Source organism: Mobula hypostoma, chromosome 3 (assembly GCF_963921235.1).
Source record: "Mobula hypostoma chromosome 3, sMobHyp1.1, whole genome shotgun sequence".
Taxonomy (NCBI): Eukaryota; Metazoa; Chordata; class Chondrichthyes; order Myliobatiformes; family Myliobatidae; genus Mobula; species Mobula hypostoma.
In genome coordinates, this window is record NC_086099.1 from 94,925,132 (window position 1) to 94,948,310 (window position 23,179).

The window sequence follows — 23,179 nt, forward strand, 5'->3', positions numbered from 1 at the left end:
CAGGATTGCACCATGTTCTTTGTTGGGTTCCTGGTCAATAAACAGGAATGCGAGATTCATTGATGCAAGTTTTCTGCAAACTTCTCTCCTGGAGCCAGAAAAGAGCCAATAAAACTGAAGTTTTCTGCTGTTTCAGATGTTAGTATTAAAGAATCATGGGACTGAAGGGCAAAAGGAAACTGGGGAACCCTCCACATCTGGGTTTCCGTCTCCCTTTCTCTGTGATAAGAACTTCCATCAGTGAAGGTGGATGCGCTTGTCTGTTTCATTTAACCTCACCAACACATTCACTGCTCCCCCAGCTATTCTGGGTTTCATGGTTGGGGCAACATGGTCAGAACCACAGATCCCCAGGGGATTCCTTCCACCTGCATCTCCAATTCTGCCAGCAGTGCATGAGCCTGCTTGAGAGGCCCCTGAACAATCACGTTCAAACAACAAGCAACCAGATTTCCTCGCTCCCTTTCACTTTCCCCGATTTTTCACCCAGATTCTTGATCTGGCAGTGTGTGTGGGATGAGAAACAGTGTTGATGTGTGAGGTCGAAGTTCCCTCAACAATTCCGGCAAAGGAGCTTCAATCTGATGTGTTGGCTCAGTTTCTCCAATTTGCTGAGTACCCCTTGTAATTTCTGCTTCAGTGTCTGTAGTTTCCCAAATTTCCATTTCAGATCTGCCTCACTCCACCACTACCCTATTTGCCTTAAATAGTTTTAATTTATTTCATTCTATTTCCAATTCACTTCAGCCATTTAAGTTCAATTTAAGTGCATGACCCTCCAAGGGGACGGCAGCCTTGCTGTGGTTTAGAGGCTTACATCCCTCAGGAGGTTCCCCTCAGGGCAAACAATGCTTTCTGGTCAAAAAAAAATGGCTATGGAAACAGCAATGAAGAATTCTTCCACATCTGAGTGCAATGGTATTCCTGAGTCTCCATCATGGCTGACAGTAGTGAAAACCGCGGGAAGCCTCTGACATGATGAGGGAAGACCTGAGCACCGCCAGAGATGGAGGACCTTTATTGCTGCCCGAAACGCCAGCAGCATAACAGGCTTAGTTACTGGCTGCTACCTACTTTCTTGTGAATTTGTATACTCAGTCCCTCCTTGGCCCTGTGTTCTTGTCCAGGTAATCACATTCATTATAAAATGACAACCATTGATGGTCTGACATCTACATTTTTCTCATTAAAACAGACCTATAACAATACGATCAGTAAGATTAACTGACACTGTAGAGGAGTTACAATGAGTTTTTATAACCCAAATACCAAATCCAGTATGTTTTAGCGTCCCGATGAAGGGTCTCGGCTTGAAACATCAACCATTTGAAGGAGGGAGGAGAAGATGGCGGCGTGACGCAGCGCGCGCGGCCGCTCCCAATGATATCCTATGTGTTAACTAGGATGCCATGCACAATCCTGATTTGATGGAGACAGCCATGAGAAGCATGGAGGAACACCTGGAGAAACTTCTGAAATGCCCACTTCGCTGCCGCTGTTACTGTGCAATCGAGAATCTCCGGAGGGGAAGGCCCCAAATCCTCGGCTTTGCCTATTGCCTGTTGCCAGGCCGGGGTCGAAGCGCTTGGCAGAGATGGTGCTTGGTGCTCGGTGTCGGAGGGCTGGTCGGAGACTCGAAGTTTTCGGATGGACTGGGAGTCGGACTGTGGTCGGGTGCTTCCAGGATGCTGCATCGGCAAGTTTGCGATACTTGGAAGTCCATGGCAGGAAGAGTTTTTTTTTCCCTTCTACCATCTGCATGAGATGATGGGACTTTCGAGAGACTTTGAGACTTTTTTTTACCGTGCCCATGGTCTGTTCTTCAAATTACGGTATTGCTTTGCACTGTTGTAACTATATGTTATAATTATGCAGTTTTTGTCAGTTTTTCTGTCAGTTTGTCATGTGTTTCTGTGATATCATTCTGGAGAAACATTGTATCATTTATTAATGCATGCATTACTAAATGACAATAAAAGAGGACTGCGTGTCCTCATAATGTAATAATTTAATTTTCCATAGGTGCTGCCTGGCCTGCTGAGTTCCTCCAGCATTTTGTGTGCATGGCTTGGATTAGATGTTTGTTGCTATTCTGGGCTCATTATGCATTTGGAAAAGAGCACAAGGATAAATAAGAGCAACACACATCAAAGTTGCTGGTGAACGCAGCAGGCCAGGCAGCATCTCTAGGAAGAGGTACAGTCGATGTTTCAGGCCGAGACCCTTCGTCAGGACTAACTGAAGGAAGAGTGAGTAAGGGATTTGAAAGTTGGAGGGCGAGGGGGAGATCCAAAATGATAGGAGAAGACAGGAGGGGGAGGGATAGAGCCAAGAGCTGGACAGGTGATAGGCAAAAGGGGATACGAGAGGATCATGGGACAGGAGGTCCGGGGAGAAAGACAAGGAGGGGGGGTGACCCAGAGGATGGGCAAGAGGTATATTCAGAGGGACAGAGGGAGAAAAAGGAGAGTGAGAGAAAGAATGTGTGCATAAAAATAAGTAACAGATGGGGTACGAGGGGGAGGTGGGGCCTTAGCGGAAGTTAGAGAAGTCAATGTTCATGCCATCAGGTTGGAGGCTACCCAGACGGAATATAAGGTGTTGTTCCTCCAACCTGAGTGTGGCTTCATCTTTACAGTAGAGGAGGCCGTGGATAGACATGTCAGAATGGGAATGGGATGTGGAATTAAAATGTGTGGCCACTGGGAGATCCTGCTTTCTCTGGCGGACAGAGCGTAGGTGTTCAGCAAAGCGGTCTCCCAGTCTGCGTCGGGTCTCGCCAATATATAAAAGGCCACATCGGGAGCACCGGACGCAGTATATCACCCCAGTCGACTCACAAGTGATGTGTTGCCTCACCTGGAAGGACTGTTTGGGGCCCTGAATGGTGGTAAGGGAGGAAGTGTAAGGGCATGTGTAGCACTTGTTCCGCTTACACGGATAAGTGCCAGGAGGGAGATCAGTGGGGAGGGATGGGGGGGACGAATGGACAAGGGAGTTGCGTAGGGAGCGACCCCTGCGGAATGCAGAGAGGTGGGGGAGTGAAAGATGTGCTTAGTGGTGGGATCTTCCCAGACCTCCTGTCCCATGATCCTCTCGTATCCCCTTTTGCCTATCACCTGTCCAGCTCTTGGCTCTATCCCTCCCCCTCCTGTCTTCTCCTATCATTTTGGATCTCCACCTCGCCCTCCAACTTTCAAATCCCTTACTCACTCTTCCTTCAGTTAGTCCTGACGAAGGGTCTCGGCCTGAAACGTCGACTGCACCTCTTCCTACAGATGCTGCCTGGCCTGCTGCGTTCACCAGCAACTTTGATGTGTGTTGCTTGAATTTCCAGCATCTGCAGAATTCCTGTTGTTTGCGTTTAAATTCACTACTGCGAAGCCTCTTCCGGTGATGCCTACACCGAAGAAGTTTAGATCCTCTCTTCGACGGGAGTTCAGTGAAACCATCTCTCACTGCTCCCCATCTGTAATTTCTTCGGCTCTTCAACTTTTCGACCACATTTTGACTCAGACTATCACAGCCATATATCCTTTCTTGGAACGTGCCTCCGTCGCCAACTTACTCCAGTTGGCTTTAGGATTCGTTTCCAAGCCTCTCAATTTGGACCTTCTGAGGATCCCAGGTACTCACATTTTATTGACTCTGCCTCTCGCTGCTTCTCCCGTCAAGCTCTGAAGGCGACTCTCTCCGCCATGAGGAGGTACTTGGTGTCCCTATCCCAGACCCTTCCACACCTTCGGGACACTTTCTTCGCTGTCTGTAATGGTCCTACCCGCTATTTCATCCTCCGTCGGATCCACGCCTGCAATCGCCGTTTTTTTGACTTTGTCATGTTAGGCAAAGATCGCAAGATCCTACATCTACGGACTCCAGAGCCTACTGGCCCTGAAACTAGCAGACATGAACTTCAGATTGCGGCCTCTGCCATTGATCTCACCGGCTCCAATACCTCAGGGCATATTCAAAACCCGGACTCCAGCAACGACCATGGACACATTCGAAATGATTACGCAACCACCAACTGCGACTCCAGCCTTGAACTCCAGGCCGGGTCTTTATGTGCTGCTGTTGTGACTCCCGTCTCCCCTTCCCCCACCACCACTCCGCAGCCCCGTCTTCCTCAGATCCCACTGTCAACTCCTGGGCCCTCAGAGGCTCCATCTTCCTCTCACCCCAACCCTCTCCTCTCCATTGACACCCCAGCCTCCCCCCTCTCGCCTCTGATCCCAGCTCTCATCCGTGCCGGGTCTTTACCATCCCCTCCGACCTTCAACTGTCGGAGGCAGAACGCTCTGTTCTCAGTAAGAGCCTCACGTTTGTCCCCCTTCGCCCACACCTCAGCGAGTTCCGTGTTCGCCATGATGCGGAACTTTTCTTCCGCCGTCTCCGTCTCCGAGCCTACTTCTTCGGCAAGGACTCTTCCACCCCCACCGATGACCCCTTCTCCCGTCTTCAACCCTCCTCTTCTTTATGGACACCCCGCTCTGGTCTTCTGCCTGCTCTGGATCTCTTTATCGCTAATTGCTGACGGGACATCAACCGTCTCGACTTCACCGCACCTTGTCCCCATTCCAACCTCTCTCCTTCGGAACGCTCTGCTCTCCACTCCCTCCGCACTAATCCTAACCTTATTATTAAACCCGCCGATAAGGGGGGTGCTGTTGTAGTCTGGCGTACTGACCTCTACCTTGCCGAGGCACAGCGACAACTCGCGGATACCTCCTCTTATTTACCCCTCGATCGTGACCCCACTAAGGAGCACCAGGCCATTGTCTCCCACACCATCACCGACTTTATCCGCTCAGGGGATCTCCCATCCACTGCTACCAACCTTATAGTTCCCACACCCCGCACTTCCCGTTTCTACCTCCTACAAGATCCACAAACCTGCCTGTCCTGGCCGACCTATTGTCTCAGCTTGCTCCTGCCCCACCGAACTCGTTTCTGCATACCTCGACACGGTTTTATCACCCCTTGTTCAATCCCTTCTGACCTATGTTCGTGACACTTCTCACGCTCTTAAACTTTTCGATGATTTTAAGTTCCCTGGCCCCCACTGCTTTATTTTCACCATGGATGTCCAGTCCTTATATACTTCCATCCCCCATCAGGAAGGTCTCAAAGCTCTACGCTTCTTTTTGGATTCCAGACCTAATCAGTTCCCCTCTACCACCACTCTGCTCCGTCTAGCGGAATTAGTCCTTACTCTTAATAATTTCTCCTTTGGCTTCTCCCACTTCCTCCAAACTAAAGGTGTAGCTATGGGCACCCGTATGGGCCCTAGCTATGCCTGCCTTTTTGTTGGCTTTGTGGAACAATCTATGTTCCGTGCCTATTCTGGTATCTGTCCCCCACTTTTCCTTCGCTACATCGACGACTGCATTGGCGCTGCTTCCTGCACGCATGCAGAACTCGTTGACTTTATTAACTTTGCCTCCAACTTTCACCCTGCCCTCAAGTTTACCTGGTCCATTTCCGACACCTCCCTCCCCTTTCTAGATCTTTCTGTCTCTGTCTCTGGAGACAGCTTATCCACTGATGTCTACTATAAGCCTACTGACTCTCACAGCTATCTGGACTATTCCTCTTCTCACCCTGTCTCTTGCAAAAACGCCATCCCCTTCTCGCAATTCCTCCGTCTCCGCCGCATCTGCTCTCAGGATGAGGATTTTCATTCTAGGACGAGGGAGATGTCTTCCTTTTTTAAAGAAAGGGGCTTCCCTTCCTCCACTATCAACTCTGCTCTTAAACGCATCTCCCCCATTTCACGTACATCTGCTCTCACTCCATCCTCCCGCCACCCCACTAGGAATAGGGTTCCCCTGGTCCTCACCTACCACCCCACCAGCCTTTGGGTCCAACATATTATTCTCCGTAACTTCCGCCACCTCCAACGGGATCCCACCACTAAGCACATCTTTCCCTCCTCCCCTCTCTCTGCATTCCGCAGGGATCGCTCCCTACGCAACTCCCTCGTCCATTCGTCCCCCCCATCCCTCCTCACCGATCTCCCTCCTGGCACTTACCCGTGTAAGCGGAACAAGTGCTACACATGCCCTTACACTTCCTCCCTTACCACCATTCAGGGCCCCAAACAGTCCTTCCAGGTGAGGCAACACTTCACCTGTGAGTCGGCTGGGGTGATACACTGCGTCCGGTGCTCCCAATGTGGCCTTTTATATATTGGCGAGACCCGACGCAGACTGGGAGACCGCTTTGCTGAACATCTACGCTCTGTCTGTCAGAGAAAGCAGGATCTCCCAATGGCCACACATTTTAATTCCACATCCCATTCCCATTCTGACATGTCTATCCACGGCCTCCTCTACTGTAAAGATGAAGCCACACTCAGGTTGGAGGAACAACACCTTATATTCCGTCTGGGTAGCCTCCAACCTGATGGCATGAACATCGACTTCTCTAACTTCCGCTAAGGCCCCACCTCCCCCTCGTACCCCATCTGTTACTTATTTTTATGCACACATTCTTTCTCTCACTCTCCTTTTTCTCCCTCTGTCCCTCTGAATATACCTCTTGCCCATCCTCTGGGTTCCCCCCCTTTGTCTTTCTTCCCGTACCTCCTGTCCCATGATCCTCTCGTATCCCCTTTTGCCTATCACCTGTCCAGGTCTTGGCTCCATCCCTCCCCCTCCTGTCTTCTCCTATCATTTTGGATCTCCCCCTCCCCCTCCAACTTTCAAATCCCTTACTCACTCTTCCCTCAGTTAGTCCTGACGAAGGGTCTCGGCCTGAAACGTCGACTGCACCTCTTCCTACAGATGCTGCCTGGCCTGCTGCGTTCACCAGCAACTTTGATGTGTGTTGCTTGAATTTCCAGCATCTGCAGAATTCCTGTTGTTTAAGGATAAATAAGAGATTCATTTGATCAAGGTAGCATTGGTTGACGAGGAATGTTGTCCAAGATATCAGTAGTACTTTATCCTTTTAAATCGCAGCCCTGGATCTTCAATGATCAAAGCAGATCAAAGCCACAAGAACATGAATCTCAGGGTTGTATATGGTGACATATAGGTACGTTGACAATAAATTTACTTTGAGCTTTGACTTTGAAATTTGGCCACAGGTTAACAACTCATCCAAGGTACAACACTTAAGAAAGTATACTATGTCCTTCTCACTACATTTCATTCAGTGATCATGTATTCAAATACTGAAACAGGGCTTGAATCAACAAACTTGTGAGTCAGAGGATGAGAATGGGAATAAAATTCAAGCTGATATGATCTGTGATTGCAGCTTTTAATCATGATTTACTTGCTTCCCTTGACTGGAAAGATTCTCACCCTGATCCAGAAGGTTGTGAGATTGTCAGTGAGTCATCCATTTCTACTGTCAGCTAAATTTAAAACCCACCAAACCTGATACAACTTCTGCAAATCTGGATCCAACCCAAGCCAGAGCAGTTGCAATGCTTCCCATACCTGTCTACTCCTAAGAAAATAAACAATCTCAAACATGCTTTTGGTCTACTTTAGGATGAAATACCAAATTTTGATCAATAACATAGGATACGTACAGTGGTCATCAGCAAATCATTCTGCCTTTGGTATTCCCTGATACAGTCCAACCTGAATTCAGCTTTATAAATGGAATATGTATAAAACAAACCTGATCCCAACACATAACATGAAGGAACTGACCCTATGTGAGTGCATGTATTTAGCTCTTTCAGTCAAGGACACTCATTGATGACATCGGTAAATATGCAATCAAAATACTTCTTCAAAAACTAGATTTTGTCAGACAATATTCAACCCTATTGTTTTATTCTGACAAGTAGATTGTCTCTTAAGTTTGGGGCAGAAAACTTTATCAATATGTTGTATTTAATCAGGCAGTTGTGAGGCAATGAAGGGTAGACTTTCTGTTTTATTTATCTAAGGCATGGGTTCATCACATCCAGCCTCAGTGTTTATTATCAATATCTAAATGAGGTTGAGAAGGTGCTGGGGTACAGTATATGATCATTAAGACGCTGTTAGTTATAAAATGAAAAGAATAGACTGCGAGGTAATTTTGCAACTTTATAAAATCTCAAGTTAGAGTGTTGTGTTCATTTCTAGTCCCCTCATTATAGGAAGGATGTGAAAACTTGAGGGGAGATTGACCTGGATAAGTAAAGGTCACAAACTAGGACCTCTCTGTTTGGAGCAAAGGAGGATGAGAGACAACTTGATAGATGTGTATAAAATGATAAATAGTATTGATAGCAGGAGTGTGGAGGAAGCCATTTTTGAATTTTTAGTTTTTTTTCCATTGGCGTTCAGAGAGGCGGGACTGCAGGCGTGTGACGTTGGGCAGTGAAGCGCGGAAGATTTAAAAGGAACAGAGCCTTATACAGTGGGCAGCGTAGTTTGCGGGCTGCGCAGTGAGCTGGGAGCAGAGTAAAGGCTTAAGGGCTTTGGCTCAATGGACTTAGGCGGAAATGGGCGAGGCGAGGAAGGTTTGGTATTCATTTTTTGTTGTTATTTGAGGAGAGGGGCAGTATGAGTGTGAGGGCAGCTTGTTGTTCTTGGTGCCGGATGTGGGAGACCCTGGAGTCTCCAAGCCTCCCGGACGTCCACATCTGCGCCAGGTGCGCCGAGATGCAGCTCCTAAGGGACCGCGTTATGGAACTGGAGCTGCAGCTCGATGACCTTCGTCTGGTCAGGGAGAGTGAGGAGTTGATAGAGAGGAATTACAGGCAGGTGGTCACACCGGGGCCACAGGAGGCAAACAAGTGGGTCACGGTTAGGAGGGGGAAGGGGAAGAGTCAGGTACTAGAGAGTACCCAGGTGGCTGTGCCCCTTGACAATAGGTACTCCTGTTTGAGTACTGTTGGGGGGGACAGCTTACCCGGGGGAAGCGACAGTGGCCGTGCCTCAGGCACAGAGTCTGGCCCTGTAGCTCAGAAGGGTAGGGAAAGGAAGAGGAGGGCAGTTGTAATAGGGGACTCGATAGTAAAGGGGTCAGATAGGCGATTCTGTGGACGCAGTCCAGAGACCTGGATGGTAGTTTGCCTCCCTGGTGCCAGCATCTGGGATATTTCTGATCGCATCCAAAATATCCCGAAGTGGGAGGGTGAGGAGCCAGAGGTTGTGGTACATATAGGTACCAATGACATAGGTAGGAAAAGGGAAGAGGTCCTGAAAGGAGAATATAGGGAGTTAGGAAGGGAGTTGAGAAAAAGGACTGCAAAGGTAGTAATCTCAGGATTACTGCCTGTGCCACGCGACAGTGAGAGTAGGAATGCAATGAGGTGGAGGATAAATGCATGGCTGAGGGATTGGAGCAGGGGTCAGGGATTCAAGTTTTTGGATCATTGGGACCTCTTTTGGCACAGGCGTGACCTGTACAAAAAGGACGGGATACACTTGAATCCTAGGGGGACCAATATCCTGGCGGGGAGATTTGCGACGGCTACTGAGGTGACTTTAAGCTAGAATGGTTGCGGGGTGGGAATCAAATTAAAGAGACTAGGAGAGAGGAGGTTAGTTCACAACAGGGGGATGGGAACAAGTGCAGAGAGACAGAGGGGTGTAAAATGAGGGTAGAAGCAAAAAGTAGTCAGGTGAAAAGTAAAAGTGGCAGGCCAGCAAATCCAGGGCAAAAATCAAAAAGGGCCACTTTTCAACATAAATGTATAAGGGCTAAGAGTGTTGTAAAAGCGAGCCTGAAGGCTTTGTGTGTCAATGCAAGGAGCATTCATGACAAGGTGGATGAATTAAAAGTGCAGATTGTTATTAATGAATATGATATAGTTGGGATCACAGAGACATGGCTCCAGGGTGACCAAGGATGGGAGCTCAACATTCAGGGATATTCAATATTCAGGAGGAATGGACATGAAAGAAAAGGAGGTGGGGTAGCATTGCTGGTTAGAGAGGAGATTAACGCAATAGAAAGGTAGGACATTAGCCGGGAGGATGTGGAATCGATATGGGTAGGGTTGCATAACACTAAGGGGCAGAAAACACTTGTGGGAGTTGTGTACAGGCCACCTAACAGTAGTAGTGAGGTTGGGGATGGTATTAAACAGGAAGTTAGAAATGCGTGCAATAAAGGAACAGCAGTTATAATGGGTGACTTCAATCTACATATAGATTGGGTGAACCAAATTGGTAAGGGTACTGAGGAAGAGGATTTCTTGGAATGTATGCGGGATGGTTTTTTGAACCAACATGTCGAGGAACCAACTAGAGAGCAGGCTATTCTAGATCGGGTATTGAGCAATGAAGGGTTAATTAGCAATCTTGTCGTGAGAGGCTCCTTGGGTAAGAGTGACCATAATGTGGTGGAATTCTTCATTAAGGTGGAGAGTGACCTAGTTAATTCAGAAACAAAGGTTCTGAACTTAAAGAAGGGTAACTTTGAAGGTATGAGACGTGAATTAGCTAAGATAGACTGGCAAATAACACTTAAAGGGTTGACGGTGGATATGCAATGGCAAGCATTTAAAGATCGCATGGATGAACTACAACAATTGTTCATCCCAGTTTGGCAAAAGAATAAATCAGGAAAGGTAGTGCACAAGGCTGACAAGGGAAATTAGGGATAGTATCAATTCCAAAGAAGAAGCATACAAATTAGCAAGAAAAAGTGGCTCACCTGAGGACTGGGAGAAATTCAGAGTCCAGCAGAGGAGGACAAAGAGCTTAATTAGGAAAGGGAAAAAAAGATTATGAGAGAAAACTGGCAGGGAACATAAAAACTGACTGTAAAAGCTTTTATAGGTATGTGAAAAGAAAAAGATTGGTTAAGACAAATGTAGGTCCCCTACAGACAGAAACAAGTGATTTGACTATGGGGAGCAAGGACATGGCAGACCAATTGAATAACTACTTTGGTTCTGTCTTCACTAAGGAGGACATAAGTAATCTTCCGGAAATAGTAGGGGACAGAGGGTCCAGTGAGATGGAGGAACTGAGGGAAATACATGTTAGTAGGGAAGTGGTGTTAGGTAAATTGAAGGGATTAAAGGCAGATAAATCCCCAGGGCCAGATGGTCTGCATCCCAGAGTGCTTAAGGAAGTAGCCCAAGAAATGGTGGATGCATTAGTGATAATTTTTCAAAACTCTTTAGATTCTGGACTAGTTCCTGAGGATTGGAGGGTGGCTAATGTAACCCCACTTTTTAAAAAAGGAGGGAGAGAGAAACTGGGGAATTATAGACCGGTTAGCCTAACATCGATGGTGGGGAAAATGTTAGAGTCAGTTATCAAAGATGTGATAACAGCACATTTGGAAAGCGGTGAAATCATTGGATAAAGTCAGCATGGATTTGTGAAAGGAAAATCATGTCTGACGAATCTCATAGAATTTTTTGAGGATGTAACTAGTAGAGTGGATGGGGAGAACCAGTGGATGTGGTATATTTGGATTTTCAAAAGGCTTTTGACAAGGTCCCACACAGGAGATTAGTGTGCAAGCTTAAAGCACACGGTATTGGGGGTAAGATATTGATGTGGATAGAGAATTGGTTGGCAGACAGGAAGCAAAGAGTGGGAATAAACGGGACCTTTTCAGAATGGCAGGCAGTGACTAGTGGGGTACCGCAAGGCTCAGTGCTGGGACCCCAGTTGTTTACAATATATATTAATGACTTGGATGAGGGAATTAAATGCAGCATCTCCAAGTTTGCGGATGACACGAAGCTGGGCGGCAGTGTTAGCTGTGAGGAGGATGCTAAGAGGATGCAGGGTGATTTGGATAGGTTAGATGAGTGGGCAAATTCATGGCAGATGCAATTTAATGTGGATAAATGTGAAGTTATCCACTTTGGTGGCAAAAACAGGAAAACAGATTATTATCTGAATGGTGGCCGATTAGGAAAAGGGGAGGTGCAGCGAGACCTGGGTGTCATTATACACCAGTCATTGAAAGTGGGCATGCAGGTACATCAGGCGGTGAAAAAGGCGAATGGTATGCTGGCATTCATAGCAAGAGAATTCGAGTACAGGAGCAGCGAGGTACTACTGCAGTTGTACAAGGCCTTGGTGAGACCACAGCTGGAGTATTGTGTGCAGTTTTGGTCCCCTAATCTGAGGAAAGACATCCTTGCCATAGAGGGAGTACAAAGAAGGTTCACCAGATTGATTCCTGGGATGGCAGGACTTTCATATGATGAAAGACTGGATCGACTAGGCTTATACTCATTGGAATTTAGAAGATTAAGGGGGGATTTTATTGAAACGTATAAAATCCTAAAGGGATTGGACAGGCTAGATGCAGGAAGATTGTTCCCGATGTTGGGGAAGTCCAGAACGAGGGATCACAGTTTGAGGATAAAGGGGAAGCCTTTTAGGACAGAGATTAGGAAAAACTTCTTCACACAGAGAGTGGTGAATCTGTGGAATTCTCTGCCACAGGAAACAGTTGAGGCCAGTTCATTGACTGTATTTAAGAGGGAGTTAGATATGGCCCTTGTGGCTAAAGGGATCAGGGGCTATGGGGGGAAGGCTGGTACAGGGTTCTGAGTTGGATGATCAGCCATGATCATACTGAATGGCGGTGCAGGCTCGAAGGGCTGAATGGCCTACTCCTGCACCTATTTTCTATTTTCTATGATAGAGTACCTTTATCCCATAGTAGCAATGATCAATATCTAAGGACTTCCATTTAGGGCGAGTGGAAGAAAATATAGGGGGGATGTCAAAGGTAGTGTTTTTTTAACAGAGAGTGGTGGGTGTGTGGAACGCACTGTCAGGGTTGGTGGTAAAGACAGATACATTAGGAGCGTTTAAGATGCACATGAATGAATGAAAAGTAGAGGGCTGTATGGGAAGGAAGGGTTAGGTTGATCTTGAAGTAGTTTAAATGTTTGGCACAACATTTCGGGCTGAAGTGGCTGTATTTTTCTATGCTCTATGAGCCCTGTCCTGTGCAAAAGCAGCTAGAGTTATTGTTGAGAGAGAAAACCTGCGTGATTCTTTCTGCCATTTCATTCAGTCTGCTGGAGTCCTCTACTAATTCACCATCTGCTAATCAGAAATTCAGGGGGAAGTGGCTCATCTGCTAATTGCTGAGCTGCGAAGGATCTGTGAGAGCAGCGGGGGGAGCGAGGAGAGGGGAGATTGCAGCAGCTGCCTCAGTGTTCTCGAACTGGGCAGGAAATGGATTTGTTTCTTTTCTCTCAGGAGGAAATTTCTGCGTCTCTTGCTTTCATTGACAAGCAGACAAATTACACCCAGAACTGCACCTCTTAGGGAAGTGTTTCCTTCCCTGAATTCAATGAATTTGCATATCACGATGAACCAGTATATTCAAGCAGTACCTTTGGAAGAAGTTACTTTTTAAAACAGTTTCACCTTAAAGCAATTCCCTGATAGCTTGTAAATGAACAGTACAATTTTATTAATACAGATAACATCTTGTGAGTCACACATGATAAACTTTTAAATTAAATCCTAGTTAACACTGATAAGTTAATCAACTTTAAATAACATAAAATATCTTAACCAGCGTTACCCATGAAAATCCTGATGAAGGTCTTGTGCTGAAACATCAACTGTTTATTCCTCTCTATTGACGCAGCCTGGCCTGCTGTGAATCCCTGCTGACCTGCTGAGTTTTGTAAATCATCCAGAACAATTTCAAGTTGTTTTGCTTCTCAGTATGCAAAATGAAAGTTATATATTCAGAAGCTATAAATCAGGATCAACTTTGTCTACAACATTGTCAATACTACAAACTTAATTTTTAGAACTTCCTTTAAGCCCTGTAATTGTGATCAATCATTGGAAATCCTAGTGGTGATTCATTTATCCAGGGACTTAAAAGCCATTTTTGTGTGTGAAATTGTTTTGTGGTTGTATGTTTTGTAACTTCAAAGCATTAAACTAATTCAAAGGAAGACACAGGAGTCTGAAGTGTGAGTCTAACTGAGTTTAATTTAAGCAAGGCGCTCATGTCTCACTTGGTAATACGATGACGTACGCAATTCACTTATTTTTACATATAATCTGTAATTAATTATTCTAAACCAACAAGAATGCTTAATCAACAACAGATTTACAAGATTACTCAAGTATTACCAAAATATGAAATACACAACAGTGGTGCTTTTTTAAATAACACAAGCAAACAGTTTCCATTGTGCATAATTTGCATTTAAATTCTGTCATTTTTTTGCTGTTTACCCAATTTCAGGCAAATTTAACTGAGGAACACAAGGCAATGAGGCTCCAGGCCTTCAGCATTCCTGTCCTGGTTACACTGGATCTCTTTTCCCTTACCCCGTTCTCTTTCCCTATCTTTCATCCCCTGTTACTCCTTTCTCCTGGCTCTTTTTTCTCCTCTTCCTACCCTTCTTTCTCATCCTCCTGCCCCTCCCTTTTCCCATGTCCTATCTTTTACACTTTCTAGTCATCCTTGCCTCTTCTCCCTCCTCTCGCCTCTATACAGGTTCCTCCCACATAAGTTTTCTGTCTTTTACTTTCTGAAGGGAAACACATTGCAGTAAGAATGCAACAAATCTAGGACATTTGCGAGATGGAAAAATTGTGCGGGGGAGAAAAAAAATCTGAGGAATTAATGCGTGTATGCATTTGTAAACCAAACCTCCAGACACAGTTCCCAGTGTGCATCATTCAGAAAGAGGCACCACAGCTGTAAATATGAGTTTTGCATAGAATCTGGTAAACTCCAGTGTTTTCCTGTTGACAACCTGTTCTGGAGCATTTTAGAGTGATAGAAAGAAACCGTGTGGAAATAGACCCATTGATCCATTGAATTCACACCAATCACCTATTTATATTTGCCCTGTGTGAATCCTGTTTGTATTTTTAATTCTCCCAGGATTGAACCCGAGATTCTGGCAATGTGACACAGCAGCTCTGCTAACTGCGTCATTTGGTTTCCACAAGTCCTTCCTCAGTTGAATATGGTCTCAGAACCATCTCCCACCCACAGTAGTTCCTATTGCACAGCTAGACCTGTCAATGCAAAGGATCACAAAAAATACCTTTGCTCTAAATCTTTAGTGATCTAGTTTACCATCAAATATGCAGCAAGAACACAGGCAAATGAGAATCAGTCAGGCATTGCGATGGACAGGCGAGTTCTGTCATCTGACTGACTGTGTAGACCTATTTACTCCACAAAGTTCTGGTGGCACGTGGCTTAATCTTACCAATTGCTGCAGTTTGTAAGGATAGTCACACAACCAACACATTCCCAGCGTGGCGTGGATACTTTGCTCCCTTGGATCAGATGGGAATGTTTGTTTGAGCAACACGCACAACACGCTGGAGGAACTCAGCAGGTCGGACAGCATTAAAAAGGGCTAAGAGAGTTGTAAAAGAGTGCCTGAAGGCTTTATGTGTCAATGCAAGGAGCATTCGTAATAAGGTGGATGAATTGAAAGTGCAGATTGTTATTAATGATTATGATATAGTTGGGATCACAGAGACATGGCTCCAGGGTGACCAGGGATGGGAGCTCAACGTTCAGGGATATTCAATATTCAGGAGGGATAGACACGAAGGAAGGGGAGGTGGGGTGGCGTTGCTGGTTAAAAAAGAGATTAACGCAATAGAAAGGAAGGACATAAGCCGGGAAGATGTGGAATCGATATGGGTAGAGCTGCGTAACACTAAGGGGCAGAAGACGCTGGTGGGAGTTGTGTACAGGCCACCTAACAGTAGTAGTGAGGTCGGAGATGGTATTAAACAGGAAATTAGAAATGTGTGCAATAAAGGAACAGCAGTTATAATGGGTGACTTCAATCTACATGTAGACTGGGTGAACCAAATTGGTAAAGGTGCTGAGGAAGAGGATTTCTTGGAATGTATGCGGGATGGTTTTTTGAACCAACATGTCGAGGAACCGACTAGAGAGCAGGCTATTCTGGACTGGGTTTTGAGCAATGAGGAAGGGTTAATTAGCGATCTTGTCGTGAGAGGCCCCTTGGGTAAGAGTGACCATAATATGGTGGAATTCTTCATTAACATGGAGAGTGACGTAGTTAATTCAGAAACAAAGGTTCTGAACTTAAAGAGGGGTAACTTTGAAGGTATGAGACATGAATTAGCTAAGATAGACTGGCAAATGACACTTCAAGGATTGACGGTGGATATGCAATGGCAGGCATTTAAAGGTTGCATGGATGAACTACAACAATTGTTCATCCCAGTTTGGCAAAAGAATAAATCAAGGAAGGTAGTGCACCCGTGGCTGACAAGAGAAATTAGGGATAGTATCAATTCCAAAGAAGTAGCATACAAATTAGCCAGAGAAAGTGGCTCACCTGAGGACTGGGAGAAATTCAGAGTTCAGCAGAGGAGGACAAAGGGCTTAATTAGGAAGGGGAAAAAAGATTATGAGAGAAAACTGGCAGAGAACATAAAAACGGACTGTAAAAGCTTTTATAGATATGTAAAAAGGAAAAGACTGATAAAGACAAATGTAGGTCCCCTGCAAACAGAAACAGGTGAATTGATTATGGGGAGCAAGGACATGGCAGACCAATTGAATAATTACTTTGGTTCTGTCTTCACTAAGGAGGACATAAATAATCTTCCAGAAATAGTAAGGGACAGAGGGTCCAGTGAGATGGAGGAACTGAGCGAAATACATGTTAGTAGGGAAGTGGTGTTAGGTAAATTGAAGGGATTGAAGGCAGATAAATCCCCAGGGCCAGATGGTCTGCATCCCAGAGTGCTTAAGGAAGTGGCCCAAGAAATAGTGGATGCATTAGTGATAATTTTTCAAAACTCGTTAGATTCTGGACTAGTTCCTGAGGATTGGAGGGTGGCTAATGTAACCCCACTTTTTAAAAAAGGAGGGAGAGAGAAACCAGGGAATTATAGGCCGGTTAGCCTAACGTCGGTGGTGGGGAAACTGCTGGAGTCAGTTATCAAGGATGTGATAACAGCACATTTGGAAAGCGGTGAAATGATCGGACAAAGTCAGCATGGATTTGTGAAAGGAAAATCATGTCTGACGAATCTCATAGAATTTTTTGAGGATGTAACTAGTAGAGTGGATAGGGGAGAACCAGTGGATGTGGTATATTTGGATTTTCAAAAGGCTTTTGACAAGGTCCCACATAGGAGATTAGTGTGCAAACTTAAAGCACACGGTATTGGGGGTAAGGTATTGGTGTGGGTGGAGAATTGGTTAGCAGACAGGAAGCAAAGAGTGGGAATAAACGGGACCTTTTCAGAATGGCAGGCGGTGACTAGTGGGGTACCGCAAGGCTCAGTGCTGGGACCCCAGTTGTTTACAATATATATTAATGACTTGGATGAGGGAATTAAATGCAGCATCTCCAAGTTTGCGGATGACACGAAGCTGGGTGGCAGTGTTAGCAGTGAGGAGGATGCTAAGAGGATGCAGGGTGACTTGGATAGGTTGGGTGAGTGGGCAAACTCATGGCAGATGCAATTTAATGTGGATAAATGTGAAGTTATCCACTTTGGTGGCAAAAATAGGAAAACAGATTATTATCTGAATGGTGGCCGATTAGGAAAAGGGGAGGTGCAACGAGACCTGGGTGTCATTATACACCAGTCATTGAAAGTGGGCATGCAGGTACAGCAGGCGGTGAAAAAGGCGAACGGTATGCTGGCATTTATAGCGAGAGGATTCGAGTACAGGAGCAGGGAGGTACTACTGCAGTTGTACAAGGCCTTGGTGAGACCACACCTGGAGTATTGTGTGCAGTTTTGGTCCCCTAATCTGAGGAAAGACATCTTTGCCATAGAGGGAGTACAAAGAAGGTTCACCAGATTGATTCCTGGGATGGCAGGTCTTTCATATGAAGAAAGACTGGATGAACTGGGCTTGTACTCGTTGGAATTTAGAAGATTGAGGGGGGATCTGATTGAAACGTATAAGATCCTAAAGGGATTGGACAGGCTAGATGCAGGAAGATTGTTCCCGATGTTGGGGAGGTCTAGAACGAGGGGTCACAGTTTGAGGATAGAGGGGAAGCCTTTTAGGACCGAGGTTAGGAAAAACTTCTTCACACAGAGAGTGGTGAATCTGTGGAATTCTCTGCCACAGCAAACTGTTGAGGCCAGTTCATTAGCTATGTTTAAAAGGAAGTTAGATATGGCCCTTGTGGCTACAGGGGTCAGGGGGTATGGAGGGAAGGCTGGGTTCTGAGTTGGATGATCAGCCATGATCATAATAAATGGCGGTGCAGGCTCGAAGGGCCGAATGGCCTACTCCTGCACCTATTTTCTATGTTTCTATGTTTCTATGAATCCGTGGGGGGAGAAGGTGGGGGGAGGGTGGGAAGGAGAAGGCTGGTAGGTGCCAGGTGAAAAACCAGTAAGGGGAAAGATCAAAGGGTGGGGGAGGGGAAGCAGGGAGGGAATAGGCAGGAAAGTCCATACATGGCCTCCTCTACTGCCATGATGAGGCTAAACTCAGGTTGGAGGAGTAACACCTCATATACCGTCTAAGTCGTCTCCAGTCCCTTGGTATGAACATTGAATTCTCCAACTTCAGGTAATTCCCTCCCCCTCCCTTCCCCTATCCCTATTTCACTCTGCCCCCTCCCCCAGCTGCCTATCACCTCCCTCATGGCTCCGCCTCCTTCTACTACCTATTGTGTTTTCCCCTTTTCTTTCTTCACCTTTCCTGCCTGTCCCCTCCCTGCTTCCCCTCCCCCACCCCTTTATCTCTCCCCTTACTGGTTTTTCACCTGGAACCTACCAGCCTTCTCCTTCCCACCCTCCCCCACCTTCTTTATAGGGTCTCTGCTCCTTCCCTCTACAGTCCTGATGAAGGGTTCCGGCCCGAAACGTCGACTCATCATTTCCACGGATGCTGCCCAACCTGCTGAGTTCCTCCAGCGTGTTGTCTGTGTTGCTTTGACCCCAGCATCTGCAGAGCATTTTGTGTTTATGTTTGTTTGAGCCTGTTTCACCGTTACTCTGCCGCCATTCCATTATGTGTTGTGTGCAGCCAGAACGTCAAACCAGCCGACTCTGAATGAAACAGGCTTCAAAACAGTCCCCCCGTCTCTTAATAAATTAGACGAACCACACAGCATCACAGCAATTAGCGCTGGCGCTTCACGGCTCTGGGGGCCTTGGGAGTTGTCTGTGTAGAGTTTGTCTGTGGGCTTCCTCCTGCCTGCCAGAGGTGGTAGGTGGATAGGGGAACAAACAGTGGGAAGCTGCTGGGGATATTTGAGGAAAAGTAGGAGTAGGACAGATGAGTGCTCAGTGCAAATACACTGGAGCAAAGGACCCATGTCTGTTTGTAAACAATATGTGTCTGATACTGCACAGAAAGGAAATTAGTGGGTCTATACTGTGGATGCAGAAAGGAGAGTAACTGGTTGCATCATGGCCTGATATGGAAACACTGACACCCAGGGACAGAAAGGTCTACAGAACGTGGTGGATACAACACAGTCCATCACGGGCAACGTCCTCCCCACCGCTGAGCACAGTCTCAAGGAGCCCTGCCACAGGAGAACAGCATCCATCATCAAGGACCCCCAGCATCCAGGCCATGCTCTCTTCTTGCTACTACCATCAGGCAGGAGGTACAGGAGCCTCAGGTCCCACACCACCAGGTTCAAAGGTTTCAAAGGTCCGATTTAATGTCAGAGATATACACTCTGAAATGCTTTTCCTTCGCAAACATCCACGAAAAACAGAGAAGTGCCCCAAAGGATGAACGACGGTTAAACGTGAGAACCCCAAAGCTCCCCCCCAGCTCCCCACTCCCACGTGTAAGCGGCAGCGAGCAACAATTCCCCCTCCCCCCACCGGCAAAACAAAAACATTTTTACCCTATGACCATCAAGCTCTTGAACCGGTGATATCTTCACTCCTCACTTCTCCGATCTGATTCCACAACCTACAGATTCACTTTCAAGGACTCTTTACAACTCGTGTTCTCAGTATTATACCTCTATTTGCATAGTTTATCTTCTTTTGCACATTAGTTTGTCAGTCTTTGTTTCTGTGCAGTTTTTCATAAATTCTATTGTATTTCTTTATTTTCCTGTAAATCCCTGCAAGAAAATGAATCTCCATGTAGTATATGGTAACAGATATGTAATTTGATGATAAATGCTACTTTTACTTTGACTTTGCCCTGTAGAAAGTTGGTGACATTGAAAATCCATTCAGGAAATTGACATTGAGTTGTGCTAATCTGATCTGTGAGATGTCAGAGAGAGGTGGGATATTGAAACAATGGAAAAACTATTGTTCAGTCCCAGCCATCCTAAAGACCCTAGCAATTGCCTCAAAGGGACAAGCCATTTCCACAGAGGCCAAAGCAGGATATTGAACCGAAGTAATTGCCTGGCAGCTCCCAAAACCCGCGTTCATTCCCAACCTTGAGTCCGCTGCGTGGAGTTTACACACTCGCGAGGTGGCCACATGGCTTTCTTCTGGGTGCTCCGGCTTCCTGCAGCGTCCCAAAGACGTGCGGCTTTGTAGATTAATTGGCCACTTTGAATTGCCCTCAGTGGGTCACTGAGGGGTAAATCTGCATGGAGGTGTTGGTGGTGGGGAAGGGACAGAATGAGATTAGAGTAAGATTAGTGTAAATAGGTGCTTGATGTTTGACACAAAATCGGTGCAATGAAGAGCCTGTGCCCTGATGAAGGTTGCTGCCCGAAACGTTGACTGTTTACCCTTTTCCACAGTTGCTGCCTGGTCTGCTGAGTTCCTCTAGTGTTTTGTGTGTATTACTTTGGATTTCCAGCATCTGCAGATGTTCTCTTGTTTGTGAAGAACCTGTTGCCTTGTTAGATTCTGGGACACTTAAAACTTCAAACTTCAAAGTAAATTTATTACAAAGTACATGTACCCTGAGATTCATTTTCTTGCAGGCGTTCACAGTAAGTACAAAGAACACAATAGAATCAATGAAAAACTGCACAAAAAGGCAGACAAACAATCAATATCTGAAAGACGGCAAACTGTGCAAATGCAAAAAGTAAAAAATAAATAAATACACAATAAATATTGAGAACATGAGATGAGTCCATAGGTTGTGAAATCAGTTCAGTTTTGGGGTGAGTGAAGTTATCTCCTCTGGTTCAAGAGCCTGATTTTGAGGGGAAATACATTACTGTTTCTGAACCTGATGGTGTGAGAGCTGAGATTCCTGTACTACCTTCCTGACGGCAGCAGCAAGAAGAGAGCTTGGCCTGGGTGGTGGGGGCCCTTGATAATGGATGCTGTTTTCCTGCAACAGCGCTCCGTGCAGATGTGTTCAATGGTGCAGAGGGCTTCATCCATGATGGGCTGGGCTGTATCCACGACATTTTGTAGACTTTTCCATTCAAGAGCGTTGGTGTTTCTGGACCAAGACATCATGCCACCAGTCAGTATGCTATCTATAGAAGCTTGTCAAAGTTTTAGATGACAAGCCAAATCTTTGCAAGCTTCTCAGAAAGTAGAAGTGCTGTGGTGCAGAAAAGTAGAAGTGGTTACGTGCTGGGCCCAGGACAGGTCCTCTGAAATGATAACACCGAGGAATTTAAAGTTGCTGACCCCCTGCACCTCTGATCCTCTGATGAGGACTGGCCCATGGACCTCTGGCTTCCTCCTCGTGAAGTCAATAATTGGCACTTTAGCTTTGCTGACATTGAGTGACAGGTTGTCGTTCTGGCATCATTCAGCCAGATTTTCAATCTCTCTTTATGCTGATTCATCACCACCTTTGATTTGGCCAACAACAGAGGTGCCGCTAGCAATCTTAAACTTGGCATTGGAGTTGTGCTTAGCCACACAGTTATAAGTGTAAGGTGAATAGAGCAGGGTGCTAGGCACAAAACCTTGTGGTCCACCTGTGCTGATGGAGACTGTGGGGGAGAGGTTGTTGACAATCCAAACTGACTGGGGTCTTCAAGTGAGGAAATTGAGGACCCAGTTGCACAAGGAGGTTCTGAGGCCTGGGTGTTGAAGCTTATTGATTAGTTTTGAGGGGATGATAGTATTGAATGCCAAACTGCAGTCAATGAAGAGCATCATGATGTATACACTCTCACTCTCCAGATATTGCAGGGTTGAGTGAAGAGCCAATGAAATGGCATCTGCTTTTAACCTGTTGTGATGGTAGGCAAATTGGAGGCGAGCCAAATCGCTTCTCAAGGTGGGGTTGATATGTTTCATCGCCAGCCTCTCAATGTGCTTCATCACAGTGGATGTAATTTCTACTGGACGATAGTCGTTGAGGCAGGTCACCATGCTCTTCTTGGGCACCGATATAACTGAAGACTGCTTGAAGCAGGTGAATACATCAGTCTGCTGAAGCAGAAGGTTAAAGGTCTCACTGATCGCTCCAGCCAGTTGATCTGCACAGGTCTTTAGTACTCAGCCGGATACCCCAACCGAGCCGATGCTTTCTGAGGGTTTACCCTCCTGAAGAATGGCCTCAGAGACCGAAAATAGGGGGTTGCTGGGGGCCGTGGGTGTTGATGAAGGTGATCCATCGATGATAACTGGGTAGAGATTTCTTCATGCAAAACTGATTGAAGCCTCTGGCAGCAACAGTCTTACAGTTTCATGCAATTGGCTTAGTCACCTGAAAATTTGAAAGGCTGGCTGAATTCTGTGGTGATTCACATCAAGGGTTCAGCTCAATAGGAGCATTATTGTTCTGAACAAGGAGGTCCTGCATTCTAATCTCAGTTTCGTATTGCAGTGCCTCTGGGTCTGACTGAAATTGTACGATGACTGTATCAGGAGAACAGCAGAGAGTTGGTCCTGAACAATGCTTATCACTTAACCAGCAGAGACCGTAGTTAAAATGGAATCCTCTGCTGTGATAATGCTATCTGAGTTCTTTTTACTCAGGATATTAACTATGGAGCTTAGCTGCTCTGGTTTAATTGGACAGCCTCGATTTTAGACGTAATGTTTAATCCTGTTCTGATTTTGGCATAGATATCACAATTTCAGAATGTACGTTGATCCTAAATTGACTGGGCCTTTAAATTATATAACAGTGTCACACGATGCCTGGAAACCCAGCTAAATGGTACAAATGTTATTACAATTTCTCCTCTGAAATTCACCTTCTTGGTTCGTAATTAATTTTTGTAATTATAGGAGTTTGTGGAGAACCAACCATGTGATGGTTATCTGTTCTTTATTTTCATCATTCTCAAGCACAGGGTTTCCATACAGTGCTAGCTTCATAGTGCCAACTTCACAAGTCTGTGCTCTTGTGGGAGATTGGCCAGGAAGGA